At 45.6% G+C, this 13,415-nt stretch overlaps 1 protein-coding gene across 2 annotated transcripts in view; it reads right to left on the bottom strand.

Moving 5' to 3' along the window:
• MTTP (microsomal triglyceride transfer protein) overlaps positions 1–13,415 on the bottom strand; it is a 147,305-nt gene that overhangs the window by 80,100 nt on the left and 53,790 nt on the right. The window lies entirely within an intron of this gene.

The following is a 13,415-nucleotide window of genomic DNA, read 5'->3' on the forward strand; positions in this document are numbered from 1 at the left end:
TAAATATACTGTAACAGTCTACAATAAATCAAATATACAAGGACAGGGAAAGTCTTTCCTTTAAAACAAAAATGTATGCTTTTTGGCACTCAAGGTATAATATAATCCTAATTCAGAGCTGCAAACAATCTACATGCAATACCGATGTTCACAAAGTTATTTTAGGGCATCTGTGCATGTTGAAATCTCCTATGGCGCATGCATTATGGTCATAAAAGTGCTGGTGCAATCAGGACAGATAAAATAGAGGTGTTGGAAAAGTGATTGGTGCTCCTGACACAGTTTGGGAGGTGCACCTGCTATCAGCATGGTGCAATTTTTGATGTTGCAGGGCAGGCTGTGATGAGTTATAAGGACGCACAGGTACTAAATGTGGGCATCTTAGTGCTTAGACATTTGACTGCAGAAATGCACACAAGAGAAGGATTTTATCAGTGGCTTAACTATAAATTTGGCTTCCCCCAGCCCAAATGGTTTCTGGTGCCCCCCCTCCTAGCCCCCTGTGTGCGGGCTAGGAGCAATGGTAAGGAGGCGTGGAGGGGGGGGGGATTGCATGGGGAGCGGTAAAACAGGGCTCTAGGCCGGCAGCAGTAATACTGGCCTCCAGCGGCGTGTTGGAAGCAGGACCTGCGGCGGCATTATTTAGGGCCGGGGATCGGGAGCTGGGCAGACCTGGTCCTCACCTGTGGGCCCTGATTCAGACTCCTTCCCAGGCATTAGACAGACCGCCTGCCTGCCCATCCACCCAACCGCCCGCCCATCCTGTAACACAGAAGCCAATATCCGGGTCTGATTGTGTGCAGTCTGCAGGCAAGTGAGGCGGGGATTTGTTTGTCAGGGAGTCTGACATGCCGCTGTCAGGCTGGTTTCACACACTCCGGCTCCTGCCGGACCGTGAAATCCCGCACGGCCAGGGAGCTGTGCCGCACACATTAGTTTATCATGGAAGGGATGGCCACAGCCCGGCAGCCGTCCCTTCCAGTGGCGGGATCCAGCTGCAACCGTGCGGCCGGGTCATGGCCGTCCCGTGTGAATGGACACAATAGTGTCCATTCACAACTAATGTGTGCGGCACGGCTCCCTGGCCGTGCGGGATTTCACCGTCCGGCAGGAGCCGGAGTGTGTGAAACCAGCCTGAGGGCCGCCTCCCGTGCTTAGCCAGCTCGCGGGCAGCGGCACAGTCAGATTGTGATTGATTGTCAGTCTGTCGGACGGGGGCCGGTGCCCGCCGCTCACACAGACCCTGCTGCCGCTCGCTCCCCAAGGCTGCCTTACACAAGTTACGCCACTGGATTTTATAGGACATATGCAGAAAATACCAAATGGCAATCAACAGTAGATGCTGCTACTTGCACTTTTTGAGCGGGATTTGCTCCCCTCCGCCGGCTACCGCATTGGTACTAATCGCATATGCTCTAGCATATGCGAATAGTATTGCAAAGGACAGAGCTACCCTTTGAGAAGCAGCCAGTGGGGGGGGGGGGGGGGGGGGTGAGTGGGTCCCCTTGGCTCTCCCCCCCTCCTTGTGTGCCCGGCAGCCCCTTACTCAGATGGTTTTAGGGACTGCCAGGCTCCACCTCCTCCTCCCTGCACCTGGAAGGTGCTAGAAAGGAGGTCACTGGTCCGGGCAGCACCACAGAAGCCCATAGGCGGTAACCCGGCATGCAGGTTTTAGTGCATACAAAAATGCGGTAAAAACTCAATAACGGCGACCATCAAATGATTTCTGCCACGCACGCAATCTGCGAATGTATGTTTATGCAGGTAAAATCTGCGGGTGGGCATTCGTGCGGGTGTTTAGATGACCTGCAAAGCTGCGAATTTGCCTCCACACAGTGTTTTATTTTTGTGTCAGTAAAATGATTGGATCAGTTACTGTGTACATGCACTATGAGCTCTTTTAAGGCCCCCATACATTAGTCCGACTTGTCCTAAGGACAAGTCGGACCTGATTTCACCCTACAGCTCCCCGGGAGGGGGACACACGATTAGGCACTTGATGTGCCAAGGTTTGCATATGATAAATCGCATGGATTTATCATATGCAGTCCCCGGGGAGCTGCAGGAGGAGGGAGCCGTGCAGGGGGGGTCATCAGCGGGTGGGGGATGCCGGCTAATAGAGAGCCGAGCAGGGGGAGGCTGTATAGGGAGCCGGGCAGGAGGAGGGTGACAGCGGGAGCAGAGCGCTGGGCAGGGAGGATGACGCTGGCTGCCGGGCAGCGGCGGGAGCCGGGAGGAACACAGATAACTTGAAAAAAAAAAAAAAGCCCATACAGAATGACTAGCAAGCCATTGATTGGCTGAGACCTCTCTCAGCCAATCAGCGATTGGCTGAGAGAGGTCTCAGACAATCAATGGCTTACTAGTCATCTGTATGGGCTTTTTTTTTCAAGTTATCTGTGTTCCTCCCGGCTCCCGCCGCTGCCCGGCAGCCAGCGTCATCCTCCCTGCCCAGCGCGCTGCTCCCGCTGTCACCCTCCTCCTGCCTGGCTCCCTATGCAGCCTCCCCCTCCTCGGCTCTCTATAGCCGGCATCCCCCGCCCGCTGTCATCCCCCGCACGGCTCCGGGCTGGGCTGAACATAAGATTTAGCAAATCTTATGTGCAGCACGTCCGAACTCCCGACCCCGATCCGATGCGCACGGGACCGCGCATCGGATCGGACGGGGTGTCTGCAAGTGCGATTTGGGCCGATTTCACGGCCCGATTCATCCGAATCGGGTGAAATCGTGCCCAAATCGCATAGTGTATGGGGGCCTTTAGTGTACCAAATGACATCAATTTGTGCATTAACCCTTTGAGTGCCAAGGTTGCTGTGAGAGATCACAGCGATGGTTCTTTTTTTTGGGTTCAATATTCAATTAAAATTCGAATCAACTGACTTGGCTGTATTTGTTGTTATTTATACTAAAAGAACCGTCTCTGTGAGCGATGCTGGCATTTTTTGCAGATATTTTGAGAATCTCTCACAGCAACGTTGGCACTCAAAGGGTTAACAGCTATCAATATATTGCCCATAACATTATTCATAAACAATGATGGGATGATGTAATTTAGCTGACCATAATAAAATTATGTGTGCAGGTTTCCGCCTAAGACAGCATCCAAACTGATGTTTCTGCCACTACTTACTAGAAAACCCAAATGTTACTTCCGGCCTTTCTTAGCTCTATCAACAACAAAATGCCTGGTTAGAGTCAGGTTGACCTTGATATAGGAACACCCTGGCATACTGCCTATATGTGAAGTTCCAGCTTATAGAGATAGACCCTCTAGGTATTTAAGCAGAAGTACAACATGGCCACAACTGTGCCTCTGGAGTGGTGGATCCTGATTTGGAACCTCAGAAAGTTGGGAGGTATGATTATATCACATTACCATAATCTAGGTCGAAAGGTCATTAGTTCAAAAGGTCATTAGTTCAAAAGGTCATTAGTTCGACAGTGTCTAGGTTGACAGTCAAAATGTCGACTTGAGGTTTCTCACTGTTTTTTGACCCAAATGTCAACATGGACACAGTTTAAAGTGCACTGCATTCCCGCTCTCGCAATGCTTCGAGCACTATTTTATTCTCCCACCACGCCCTAGTGGATGGTAGGGCATGAAATACCACCTGTTGGCTCAAAAAACAGTGAAAAACCCCATTCCGACCTAGACACTGTCAAACTAATGACCTGTCGAACTAATGACCTTTCGACCTAGAACCATGCTGACCTTTTCCCATGTCGACCTAGAACCATGCCGACCTTTTCCCATGTCAACCTTTTCCCATGTCAACCTAATGGTGTCGACCATCATGCTGTAGACCAAATGACCGCATCCCGATCCTGGCATAGTAATCTCCTATTGCCACAGAGGTTGGATTGGACAATAGTCTATCACCAATGGTGACTACTTTTACCATCGATAGGGGAGAACCAGTTAAAACAACATTAAAGCAGGAGTGACACCCAGAGGGTGAAACCATTAATGATTCCCTGACAGGTGGGAATCCATTGGTGGTGCCATCAATGGTGACTATTGATGGATAATCCAATGATGGCCATCCCTTATTCCTGAAGTGTATACAGTTGAAAAGTCAACAGTGTCTAGATTGACAGTCAATAGGTCGACCACGGTTGGTCGACAGGTAATAATTCGATGCAATAAAAAGGTCGACAAAAAGTTGACTGTCAATGGTCAACACATGAAAAAGTCAACACAAGTTTTTTATAAAATTTTTTTAAACGGACTAGTTCTTACTTCACAAATCAAATGTGCATAGAGGGAGAATGTAATAGTATATAATACTGTGTCCATGTCAACAAATGTCGACAGACAACAAAACTGTGAGGAACTCATGTCTAATTCATGTATCTACCATTTCCAAGTCAACATTTTGTATGTGTCGACCTTGTGTCAATGTCGACCTAGACCATGACAACCTTTTTATGTGTCTACCTATTGCCTGTCGACCAATAGTGGTCGACCTATTACTCCACACCCACATTGGAGATATTGCTGAACAGCTCCTGAGAGTATTTACTGTTCACCAATCGCAAGTATGTTCGGGCTATAATTAAATCATGTCACTGTATACTGCAGAACTTTGTAATGCATACTGTACACAAGCGAGTGGTAGTGGCTGAGTAAGTAACATGCTAGGCATGCATGTCTGTCACCTGCCCAGCATACCCCCATGCTATATATTGACAATTCTCGATTAGGCGTGTTGACAGAAGAACTTATGTAAGCAATAAATTATTCATGTTTACTTTTCCATTTTCCCAATTTATAGATGTTCTTAATTCCTTTGACTTGCACCGATCACAGGCTTACGGAATTTCAATCAATGAACTTTAGGTTTAAAGATCAACGGCATTTGAGCAATTTTATTATTTTGTTCTGTTTGTCAACCATGCATGCAGGTTCCGCCAGATTATCAACAGCGCATTTAGGACTACAGACCCATCAGGGGCATAACTGATGCTGCTTTCACATTGCAAAATGAAGGTTCGCACCGGGACTTTGAAACGGGTCAGTCCCAGCGCGAACTTTCATTTTGGGATGTTCACATCCCCACAGTGTACTGGCAATAATGCCGGTTTGCTGACGTCATTGGGGACGCGGCGGGGAGTTGGTACATCATCAGGGACAGGAGAGGAGGCAGCACTTAGAGCTGGGGCTGCTCCAAGCGCTGCCTCCTCCATAGTGTGAATGGGAAACGGGTCGCTCGACCCGTTGAACCCGTTCACACCGCCAAGCAACACGGCAGCTAACCGGGAAGAACTCTGCTTTCTTACTGGTTCAAATTGCCGTGTTGCTACCCGTTTTAGAGACAGGGTAACCCCTTTCACACTGCGCTAATTACTGGGTCAAAACAGCTTGTACCTGGTAATTAGTTGCGGTGTGAAAGGGGTATAATAGTTGCCAGATTAAAAATGTTACATGCATGGGATCATGTGTATGGGACGTCACCCTGCACCTTCATTGTGTTGCTCCAGGAGGTAGTGGAGATGAGGTTGCCCCCAGATACCAGTGTGTATGCATTAGCAATGCAGATTTAAACACAGTGATTGGAGATGGGTGCTGCATGTAATGTCACTGAAGAGGAGTTGGCACATTGGTATCACCCCTTGGGGACAACATGTGAAGCTTACACCCACATTACACTGAGATCAAGACCTCTTCATAAAAATCAGACCATCATCATGGAAACATGATGAAGTCCAGCTGCCCAGCCAGCCCAGCAATTAATCCTAATTATTAGAAATACAGTTTGTTTTCATTTCAAATGATACCATTTGTCTAATTGTTGTAATTTGGGGATACATTGGATGAGCACACGGTATGGTACAAGTCACACCCACAAAGCGAGCTCACAGCACCTCCTCTTTTCACAATATGTCCTTGATTGATTTCATCACCAGGTCTATGGTGGCCCTTACTTCAGCCCTGCATGCATGACCATACTACAAATATTCACTGGGCTAAATTATCTGGTTAAACGATAGGGATTTATCAAAGCTTAGCAAGAGATAAACTACCAAGCAATCAGATCCTAACTCTCCAGTCACAGGGTGATTTAGTAAAAATGACAGGAGCTAATTGGTGTGTATTTTAGCTCTCTAAATGCATCCGCTCCAGAGTTTCATCCACTAAGCTCCTGTCATTTTTCAAGCACAGCCTGTAATGTGGAAGTTACTGCACAGCTCATCCCCAGGTGCTTCAGTGGCAGCAGAGGCCGGGAGCTGTGAGGAGGCTGGCTGTGGATGAGGAGCACAACTCGTTTCTGGGTGCTGCCATGACAGCGGAGGCCAGGCACCCGGGGGATTGGGGCGGGGAGCTGCAGGGAGGCCAGCTGGCTGTCGGTGAGGAGCATTGCTCTGTCACAGCCACTGGGGACACATCCGCTGCTGGTGTTCTATTGGCGCTGGGACCCCATATACGGTCCCAGCATCCATTCAGTGCTGCAGTGCTCTGCATGGGAAGCAGAAAGTAGCAGTATGTTCTACCGCTCCACTTCGAGCACTGCCTCACATGTGATACCCTGCCAACTCACCCAGCAGCTCCCAGGAGGTAGGATAGCATAGGATACACCATATGTGCACAATGTATCGTAAGAAATGCCACTGCTTGACACAGGATCAGACAAATCCTTGTGGCAGCCATGTCAATCTACACATCAATTGAATGCGTACGGGACCGCACATCGGATCGGATCTTGGCACTTTTCACATGGATGGATTGTGTGAAAAGGGGACCTATTGTATAAATGTATGGGCACTTTTAGACTGGGTACACACTACACCTATATCAGCCAGGTTTGACATTTCTCAATAAACAAATTGATTTTCGTGCTAGCACGGCCCTTGGCAATGTCTTCTGGTCGACCCTAGTACAGTGTAACCCACAAAACATTGCTAACAAATACATACGGCATGAATGGCATCTTCCATCGCTCCATCACCCCCCGCATTGGCAAGTATGTATGCATTTGCTGATGCAGGGTACCCATGCACATCCAATTAGCCAGCCTCATAGTTAGTATTTTATCTCTCTCCATGCTTTGATCAATCTCCCCCATAGGGCTTGTGCAGACAAGCATTAATGTATCTGTCCTTCATCCATGCTGCGATTTTATAGGAGACTGATATTTTCATGGGGAATATTTATCTTTACGAAGAAGCATACGGCTTGCAAAACACTTTATTATGGGCAAACATAGGTATAGTTTGCAGAAGCACTTCATCAAGGTGGATAATGGAACCACAAGGAGATGAAGCAGAGTACGTTTAACTTGCCAGTTGCCCTGGTCTCAGCTCCCTCATCACAAATGTGTGCGCTTTACTGTTATTTCTCCATAGTGATCAATGGACTTTGGGCCTGATTCAGACGCGTGCGCAGATCTCTGAAAATTGGTACTAATCAATTTTCAGAGATGTGTGCATACATAGGCTGTGAATTTGCAGCCCACGTGTGCAGGTCAGTCTCTTCTTTTCTTCTGGCCAGTGTAATAGACAAAAGACTTACAGTATTTAAAAAAAAAAAGTCATTCCATGTATGGGAATGTTATGACAGTAAGTATTCTTTATATAATGCATAGCTGCCTAGCCTACCCTCCTGCATTCTGCAGGAGACTCCCTGACATAGCAGCAAACTCCCCCTCTCCCTCATTACTCCAGCAATCTCTCTCATTTCACCTAGCCCACATCACACTGTTACATTTTTGGGGAAAAAAGGAATGAGAGACAGATACATTGACATTGAATCATCAGCGCCGTTTCCCAGCACTTTACCAAGTATAGTAGCGCTTACTAACTGCTTTGGGGCTCATCTACATTTGGATATAAGTCATTTTAACAGATTCCTCGGTACTTGTGTAGTTTCATGGCGCCGTGCTACTTCCGGGTTCTACGCTCGCCACAAACTATGTTAAAAAAAAGTAACTTAACTCCATGCCAACATGGATAGTTCATACCTCCACTATCCATGTTGGCATGGAGTTGATTTTAAATAGCGTGTCGAGCGTAGCGAGCCACCGAGCCCGCAGCGTGGGCGAGCGAATCGAGCCCCATACTGGCGCTGTGAAACTACACAAGTACTGATTCCTCTCAGATGTAGCAGTACACACCCACGCTTCCAGGTGCCACGTTCACACACCCTTTTGGGAGGAGCATGACATGCCCCCTCAATGGGGCACTTTGTAAAATTCTATTACCAAATATAATCTCCCTGAAACTAGTTTTCAAAAGTAGAGAAAGGGGGGAAAGGAAGAATGTCTCGGTGTGGTGCACCTGCAGATTTGGATAAAATATAACTTTTATTCATTGATTTCTAAAAGCTGCGAAATATACAACACAAATACATAAATGACACGGACAGTGAAATTAAAAGGAATAATCCTCACACCGTGAGGCTCCCAGGATCTATGTCCCTTCTTTTTATCTGGGTTTGTTCTGTAGTGGTGCTTATGAACATGTGTAACAATGTTGCATTATTTAACTGCACGGTAACAGTTAAAACACAGATGTTGCAACAGTATCCAACTGCCAAACAATAAAGGAGAATCCTCCTATCAGTTTAATAAAGGCAATCAAAAGGTTAAAAGTGTTGTTCGGACAGTCTAACAGATCTAGGTCTGTTGTCCTGGTGCCAGGCGACTCCCGTATGGAGTAGATAGTGAGGTATCCGTCTACAATGGGCACTGCAGCGGCACGTATTAGCCCCATCCTCCCTGTGGCTACAAGAACAGCCAGTGGGGTAGGAACGGCAATAGGCAGCAGCCGCGGCTTGCTAACTTGGAGTGACAGCGGTAAAGTACAGCCGCTTCACTCCCGATGAGCAGACGGTTCATCAGGAGGATTCTCTTAGAAATCAATGAATAAAAGTTATATTGTATCCAAATCTGCAGGTGCACCACACCGAGACATTCTTCCTTTCCCCCTTTCTTTGCAACTTTGCCATGTCCAGTGGTAGCACACCCCTAATCGATATATGATTGATTAACCATTAATGCCTATTAGGGGGCCATTTTGAAATACTTGTTGATAATTTCTGTGCGACCGGTCACCACCAAAAACCTCTTTCCTAGTTTTCAAAAGTAGGCAAGTATGATATAATGTGAATTAAAAGAAATAAAAACACAGTTTATATTGAGACACATATAATTAAACACACAGTGCTAGTACAGTGTGACTGTGGCGGGATATGTGTCTGTGGTTATTTGTATTACTAGGAGAGGAGTATGTTAGCATGACATTACATGTCATTAAGAACAAAAAAATATTAATAAGGAACCAGAAGTGAAATTCTCTCTGCCATGCACTCTGCGCTGCCTCCCACACTGAGCACATGGGTGCTGCCTGTCATAGGGCCGTAGTTCCTGTCACAGGATAACAACAGCTGTGGCTGTGGGTATGGGATGTGAAGGAGTCAGTGCAAGTCTGATAACTGCAGGGGTCTGGTTTATTAGGATATTTGTTTTGTAGTAACAGCTACATTACATCAAATAGTTGAAAACTGAGTAATGCTACACTTTCATAAAAGCCTAAACATCTTACTGCTTTATATGGGCTGTTTACACCATAATATCGGGGGGTGTGGTATATTTCCCCGACAGTCGGGATTCCGACAGTCATTAGTCAGACGTCTGAATCCCGACTGCACAGCGTGGTGAGCGCAATGAAGCCCCTTGCGGGCTCGCTGCACTCGCCACGCTGCGGGCACGGTGGCAAGCTGCACTTGCCACCTATTTTATTCTCCCTCTATGGGGGTCGTGGACCCCCACGAGGGAGAAGTCTGGATTCCGACGTCGGAGGAATGACTGCCGGAATCCCGACTGTCCGGGAGCCGTCCGGCACCCATATCGGGATGTACACGATTTGTGGTTGATGAGATTTTTGCTTAAATAATTTGGGGTCATTTAAAAAAAAATTATGTACATAATATGATGACTGTCTAAAAAAGAGATTGGTGCAGATAATTTGGTCAACAGGCAGAAGGTCAAAACATAAAAACAGTCATCATGGGATAAAGCTCGACATGGGTTTATTATGTCAATGTTGACATGGACAAAGTATTAGTGTACCGCTTCCCCTCGCATGGCTCGCTGTGCTTGGCACACTATTATATTCTCACTCTCTCTATCTCTCTATGCCGACTGGGATGGTAAAGTATGAACAAGTCATTAAAAAAAAAAAATGTCAACCTTTTCCATGTTGACCTTTTGTCTGTGTCAACCTTTTCACCATGTATGGACACACAAAATGGTTTCATCCATTGTATGTGGGCAATCTGTTTACAAATCCATTTTGGTAAATTTCCCCCATAATATGGACAGCTGAATAAATACAGAATAATAGTAATAATAATGAAATAAAATAAAAACAACAACAACAACAACAACAACAACAACAACAATTATTATACCTTCACACTTTGGACAGCAAATAACAGGAAGAAAGACAGAGGCACTGCACCTAATAAGCATGGTGATAGGCTGCATTAAGAAGGAAGATAATTGGGGGGAAATGGTGGTCCAGGCATACATATACAGTATGTCAGGGTTGCCAACCCTCCCGGAATGGCCGGGAGGATCCCGAAAATCCTCCCGGATTCTGGCGGTCCCCTTCCCACCTCATGTACCTGGTGGCAGAAGCTTTAAATACCCGGGATCTGCGGCTTTTCGGCAGAAGGGGCAGGGCCAAATATGCAAATTGCCTGTATTTAGCACCGCCCCCTCATCGGAGACCCGCATATTGCGGGATTTGCATTACTGGGGGCAGGGACTGATGATGTCTGTGAAAGTCGGCAACCCTGCAGTATGTGTTGCTCTGGAAAAGCTTGCGACTTGCACTGCTCTGCTAATAGGTGCCAGTGCAAATACTTTATTGCTAAATTTGCAGCAAAAAAGATTTTCTCTGTCATTTATGCATATTTAACTTTTACCCTCCCCTGTGCTGGAAATGAAATAAAATGTTAACCCTTTCAGGTCCAATGTCTAATCAGGCTGAACAGCCCTAGCGCTAGCAACAGATCCAATAGTGAGCCACTTTGAATGTTGAACAATGTTAATGTTCTTATTTTAATGTAGACCATTTTTTTTATTTAATAAAAAAATTACAATTAATTTACACATTTAAACCAGACTGTTTGATTTGCAAAAACAAATTTGGGCTGCAAAGGGTTAAGCTTTAGTTATTGCTACACGTTTTTCTTATGTAGAGGCTTTTTTCATCTTTTAGATTATTTAGGTTGTGTTTTTTGCTAGTAAAATAAATAAAAAAACTTTGCTAGCACACTTTTACAGCTTTCCTATATCAAATAAAGCACACTCCCCTGATCACTTAGTGGTTTCAGTTTTGGAAAACTACACTGGGACATCTGGAAGGCTTAAATTAATGTGACCTTCATAACTGTCATTAGGCGAGTGTTATGTTAAATGTCTTCTCAGAACACGGGTAATGTAAGCCAAGATAAAGGAAGTAAATGGTTCATCATTCACAATCAGCGTAAAAAGCACCTGGAAGTACAATATAAAGTATTATATTCTAAAATGGTAAAACAATATACACTAACGTTCAAAAATTTGGGTTCACTTAGAAATGTCCTTATTTTTTAAAGAAAAGCACTGTTTTTTTTCAATGAAGATTGCATTACTGGGGGCAGGGACTGATGATGTCTGTGAAAGTCGGCAACCCTCTTTACATTGTTAATGTGGTAAATGACTATACTAGCTGCAAACGTCTGGTTTTTAAAGGAATATCTACATGAGAGTATAGTCGGGCAATTATACTCTCAAAATGGCCAGAAAAAGAGAATTTTTATGTGAAACTGGACAGTCTATTCTTGTTCTTTGAAATGAAGGCTATTTCATGTGAGAAATTGCGAAGAAACTGATTTTTTTCTTCAACGGTGTGTACAGGCTCTAACCAGAGTAGAAAGAGAAGTGGGAGGCCCCGATGCACAACTGAGCAAAGAAGACAAGTACATAAGAGTCTCTAGTTTTAGATATAGATGCCTCACAGGTCCTCAACTGGCAGCTTCATTAAATGGTACCCACAAAACCCCAGTGTCAACATCTACAGTGAAGAGGCGACTCAGAGATGCTGGCCTTCTAGGCAGTGTGGCAAAGAAAAAGTCATATCTGAGACTGGCCAAAAAAAGGAAAATATTAATATGGGCAAAAGAACACAGCTATTGGACAGAGGAAGATTGGAAAAATGTGTATTGAGATAAATTGAAGTTTGAGGTGTTTGGATCACACAGGAGAACAAGTGAAAAGTCTGTTTTCATGTAAAACACAAAATTGTCTGGATGACCCCCAAGCTTTTGAACAGTTGTGTATAAGCTATAGAAAAGATCAGAAACATTGATGTACCATTATTTAGTGTGACTTTTTAAGGACTGTCCATGATACAATAATATGGGCAGAAGAATGTCATTTGAATCGCATCATAGGGCCAAAATCGGGAGCAAAAAGTGGCAGTGCTAGGGGTGGCTGACCTGTTTTGCACTGCGGGGGGCAGGGCTTAATTGATGCGATCCAGTCATTTGACCCACGGACCCCCCCCCCCCCCCCCACCGAGGGGCGGTCCGCTGATGGTTGCAGGGCAATGCGGGAGGGTTGCCCTCCTTTCCTGGGGACTGGGAGGGGGACCCGATTTCCGGGACCCTCCCGGCCATTCCGGGAGGTTAGGCAACCCTGACATAACCTGTACATAATATGTACAAAACAGTAATTAACAACCTGATAAGAGCTGCTCTTGCGGTTGTGGGTTCAAGATCTGGGAGCACTTCTGTGCATGCACAGTATGACACTCACGCCACATGGATCACTGGGAGGGATCCAATCCGATCGCTCCCAGGAAGAATGCAAAAATAAGCCTATAGGCATAATGACATATACAGAATAATCCCTTTGATTTATCCGTGACCTCTCAGTGTACTGACTGGAGTTTGTCTGTGACTCTCTGAGGAATAATGACTGTGACTTTTAAATGACCTCAAGTACACCAGACCACAGCTTGCTGACTTCTTAGTACTAACCAGGGCATAAAGTGGTCATGCAGAGCAGTGGCGTGCGGTGGGGTTAGGCAGGTGAGGCACAGCCTTTCCTGTCATACTAGTGCATATGCTGGCGCTTTGAATTGATAAACTTTGTCAAAAATACAAATAATTTATTTTAAAAAATCTTATTTTTATTATTCTAATAATTTTTATAGTCAAAACGATGGAGTAAAAAGTCTATGGCAGGTGAGGCAGTGTCTCACCTAGCTACCTTTTCTGCAGATCTCTTATCAAAACTCAGTGAATCTCCAGCAATACACACTGCTGCACATGTGTATAATGCTGGTACAGTATGTACCCCATGGCTCATAAATTGTGTGCATATCTGGCTCTGGTACTTGCCAGGGACTCTTGAGCCATTTACCT

This window comes from Crinia signifera, chromosome 1 (genome assembly GCF_055691185.1).
Source record: "Crinia signifera chromosome 1, ASM5569118v1, whole genome shotgun sequence".
NCBI classification, from domain to species: domain Eukaryota; kingdom Metazoa; phylum Chordata; class Amphibia; order Anura; family Myobatrachidae; genus Crinia; species Crinia signifera.